Genomic DNA, 4926 nt, shown 5'->3' on the forward strand with positions numbered 1-4926 from the left:
TTTGTTCTTCCTCCAGAAGGTGGAGTGCCATAAGTTTAGGTTTGATTAATGGCCACTGCTCCACCCAAGTGAGACTTCCTGGCTTCCACCTGATGGGGGTACCTGAGCGACAGCGGCCCTTAGGATTGGGAGTACACTCAAGTGGGTCTCTTGGATTCTTCCTTATAATTAATGAAAAATCCTTTTCTTCGACCCCTTCTAAGCCCCAACTGTGCCCCTGTGCTTCTTCCTCATCTAGAATATCTTCATAAAACCCCCAGTGGTCTGTGGTGACCACAGCATCCATTTGCCCTAGCAAGTCCTGTACCAGTAAGTTGGCTGTGAGGTTTTTAGCCACCAGGGGGCGAATTTGTCCTTGTTCTCTATCTGGACCAGTTCATCTCATGAGGGTGACCATTTCTTTGGATTGAGAGTTGCCCCCTAGCCCTAGTATTGGGGGACGGGCTGTGAGCTCCCAATCAGGAGGCACCTCCTCTTCATGAAGCACTCTTCTGCCTGCCTCATGTCAATTAGAATGTGAAACCTCTTTCTGCCTATGAAGACACTCATCTTGGGGCAGAGTCCCTCCACTAAAGGGACAGTCCAGTGAGTCTGGGCCATCCTGGCATGGGGTGCTCTTAGCCTTTCTTTGGAGGGGGTTCCTCCTTGAGTTTATGGGGCTGGAGGATGCCCCATCTCTAGTTTAAAGGCTTTCCCTCTAGATCAAACCTGGAACTACTGTCCTTTCTCCAATGATACCCTTCCTGAATCTAGGGCAAGGGGTGGAGGGTGGCTTTGATCCCCTGGGCCAACTGGCAGGGGGATGCTGTGGGCACTCCCTCTTAAAGTGCCCCTTTTGTCCACATTTAAAACAGACCCCCTTCCTTGAGGGCCTCAAAGTCCCTTGGCCCTGGGCCACTAACCTGAGTGATAGCTTCAGTCTTTGCAGATGTCTGAGCTTGTAGGGCCAGGGCCAGCAATGGAGATTGATGTTGTTGCTTGCCCACATCCTGGGAGGCCACTACCCATCTGCTTAGGGAGCGTTCCTCAGCCCCATGCAGGCTGTGTGGTGGTCTGCATTCATTCCCTCCCAAACCAGCAACTTTACAAACTTATCTTGGAGGTCTTTTGCCAGTAGCTTGTGATGAACACTCTGCTGGACCCAGTCTATAAAGTCTGGCAAAGGCTCACCAGGTTTTTCTGCCTCATCCACACTATAGGGGACTCGGTAGGCCCTTCATCCAATTTGTACCAGGCATTAAGCCCTGCTTGTCTCACTTGATCCCGATATGGGTATCATGGCTTGCTGTACTCCAGTGGAGTACCCCTCTCCTGTCCTCAGCAACAGAGCATAGGTAATTAGAATCATGGGATGGGCTTGTTGGTTGGCCCCCGCCCTCACCCTGCATTTCTCTTTTAAAAAGGCATACCATTTGATGAACTGAGAGCTAGTGAGGATGGCCAGTTCTTAGGGACACACAGGTGGCAGGCAATGTCCTGCTACAGAGTCTGGGCCAAGGAGAATTTGGGCCGACCTTAGCCACTGCCTTAGGGAACCCTTTAAGATCTTTGGCTTCTCATGGGTACCATTCTAGGTGTCTATTAGCCCCTGGAGCCAGGTTGACCCAAAAGGCTTGGGGGACCTAGCCCAGCAGCCTGGGGGCAGAGTCCCTTGTGGCCCTTCCTTGACACATAAGCCTCAGTAAAGGTTGCTTCCCCCAATCCTCATTCCTAGGCACAAGGCTGGTCTTTATCCAGGCCACACAGGTCCCTCTGCAGGGCCACATAGGGTGATGCCCCTGGCTGGTCCCTAGCCTCCCTTTTGTCCCAGAGACAATCAGACACAGCGGGTGGTCAAGTCAAGCAGGAACCCATTTGTTATTCAGCAGTGAGCATCTTTTAAAGCAGAAAACTGCAGAACACTAGGAGGGGGTGGAAAGAACCAACCATTCCTTTTAAAAGTCACCCTATGGCACATTCAGGCACCCCACACTCATTATTTTGTCCATGAGCTGTTTATGTGCTGACATCATCTGGCCTGATTTCTGTATCCAATTTAATCTCCTCATGTCCAACTTCCTCTAGCACCATCATTGCAGCCCATGAGCAAGGCATTTCTCCAGCACCCCAAGACTTTTTTTTTTTTTTTTTTTTTTTTTTGGGACTCACAGAGAACTATCTGCCTCTGCTTCTGGAGTGCTGGGATGAAAGGCATGTGCCACCACAAGTTGGTTCCATGACCCTTCTTACCTGGTTTCTTATGGCTATATGATTTCCAGACACAAGGCCCAGATCCTCCAGCCATCAGTCACCTATCTGGGCCTGTCAGTCTCATAAGAGGGAGAAGTTTACCCAGAGCCAGGTTAGAGGAACTCCTTGCCTTCCCCACCCCACAAACCAAATGTGAGCTGCTTCTATTACCAAACTCTTTAATTTCTCTGCACATGGGTCCTTAACATTTCCCTTGCTGCTTAGCTTCTTTATTATGCCACAAAGCAGCCCCTAGAGGAGTCTCTCTCCCCCTCAATCCCTCCTTTCCCCATAAACATACTTCAGTCTATTCTCTGGATCCTACAGTAGCCTTTCTGGACCCATACAAGCCCTTCTATCTCTTTTCACATGCTAACCAAGGATGAGCCCTCAAAATACTTTGCCAAAAGTTGAGAGGGGTCACGTATCCAATGGACTATGTCTCTAAACAACTAGACATAGTCAGCGTAGGCTGGCCACTTTGTCCCTAGACCATGGCCACAATGGCACTGCTTTTCCCGAAGGGCGAACAAAATCTCACTTCACAGTCCCCTGCACATCCTCATACACTCATCAAGGGCCTCATCAACCACTGAGATTTCCCGACTCTCCCTCCATCCAGAGTACAGCTTCTCCAGACTTACTGATATTACATCGCAGCCTCATATTGGAGCCATGCCCGCTACCAACCCCACACCACCTCTCCATAACCCCCCACATCCTCTGATCTCCTTCACTCTTGCTTTGAGACACTTGACCTCCTTCCAACCCTTTTGCCCATGTATTTGATCACCCCCTGAAGAAGCCCCAGGTTGTTGACAGATGGGCACAGCCTAAAACAGACCCTTCCACAGCAGGATGTGCTGTACTTCAAGGGAACCCTGCTGTGGAGGGTCCAGCCCCCAGCAGGCTCCCAGGAGGTCAGAGACACTGGAGAGAAGACATGGATGGGTAAACTATTGGACTGACGCACCCACAGGGGAAATCATCTTCATTGTGATCTGCAGTTAACTGCCCAGTGAGCAGTGGGGTTGCATCACTCCAGGCTGAATGCAGCAGGCACATGGCCTCATCAGACAACAGGAAGCACTGCAGAAGCAAGGGGCATTCTGGGAACAATCTCTCTCTCCCTTCTCAGCCTCCTCCTCAGAGGAGCATCCTCAATATGCTCACCCCACCTTTGGGACCCACCAGCAGCCTCTCCAAATGATGACTCCTCTCCCCCATTTTCTATTTCACCCTAACAGAGTTGGGATATTTTGATTAAGAGCCTCAGGACATGAGGAAGTGAGTCAGGATGTGTTAGGCTGTAGCCCCATCCATAAAGAATTGCTTAGCCCCAGAGTTCAGGGTTCAGCTCAGAGTTTAGCTCCAGCTGCAGAAACAATATCACTGGGTAGTAAAAACAACTCATCTGCTTCCAATCAGACCACAAATACAGCTTCAATTTTCTGGTACACACACACACACACACACACACACACACACACACACACACACACACAGATTCCCAAAATGTGCTCAAACTTCATGTCTTGGAAAGATTGGCCCCCTAACTGGTATCTAGTCTACCTCTTCTCTGCCTCACTATTCCTACAGAGACAATGTGCTCTCCTATCCTCTTCCCAGAGTCACTGTCCATTGTCTGCAGAATCACAACTCTCACCTCAGAGGGGTTAAGAGTTTACTACAGAAACAAAATGAGTGACCATGGCCCAGGAACAAGATTTACATTACCCCAAATTCCATGTTCCAAGGTGGTAGTAGAGTCTTTATAGTCACAGAATAAAGGAAGCCATACATAAAGACACTTAAAGCACATTGGTGGAAACATCAGAGAGGGGGTTACAGCAAAGTGAGGGGACCTTGTCCCAGGGGTCAGATGATACCTGATGATGCTCTTAGCCCTTGGGTTTGTGGGAGCTTTCTGTCTGTTAATATATTCCAAGGAAAGCTAGTCTTCTGAGTTACCTGATGGTCATAAAGGTCAGGGACAAAGAAGAGCAATAAACAGGTATTGAGAGGGCTAAAGATGGAGGGCTGGAGAGGTGGCTCAGTTAGGTCCAGGAGATCTGATGCCCTCTTTGACCTCCATGAGTACCAGGCATGTACAAGGTGCACATACATATATGCAGGGAAATCACTAATATGCATAAGGTAAAATATTTTTTTTTTCCTTTTCTTCAAGACAGGGTTTCCTTGTGTAGTTTTGTTGTTTGTCCTGGATCTCCCTCTGTAGACCAGGCTGGCCTGGAATTTTTTTTTTTTTTTTTAAAGAGGGCTAAAAATAGCTCTGAACTCACAGATTTTCAAACCATCTAGTGTGACTAAGTGTTAATCACTCACGGGTGTGGAAGGTTCTGTAGAAGTTGCTGTTTCTTTCCAGAAACTCCCATTTCCACAAGGCTTAAAAGGGCTGGCAATTACATATCCCCCTTTCGTAGTTGTTTTGTTTTTAGGTTGATTTCCGCAGGACAGTGAGACATCCCCTGTCATCCCACCTTGGCAGAAGGGTAAACTGTGTGAAGTTGCTGTAATTAATAAGCATTTTGCAGTGTCAAAATCTAAAACATGTCTTAGCTCCGTTTATTTCCTTTATGGTACACCAAATTTCCTGTCACAATCCCTCTCCAAATTTGTTTCTCTCAAAAGCAGGTTTTATGTGCCCAAAGGGCGGATATGTTCAGGATTGATTAA

The sequence above is a fragment of the Peromyscus maniculatus genome, chromosome 3, assembly GCF_049852395.1.
Source record: "Peromyscus maniculatus bairdii isolate BWxNUB_F1_BW_parent chromosome 3, HU_Pman_BW_mat_3.1, whole genome shotgun sequence".
NCBI classification, from domain to species: Eukaryota; Metazoa; Chordata; class Mammalia; order Rodentia; family Cricetidae; genus Peromyscus; species Peromyscus maniculatus.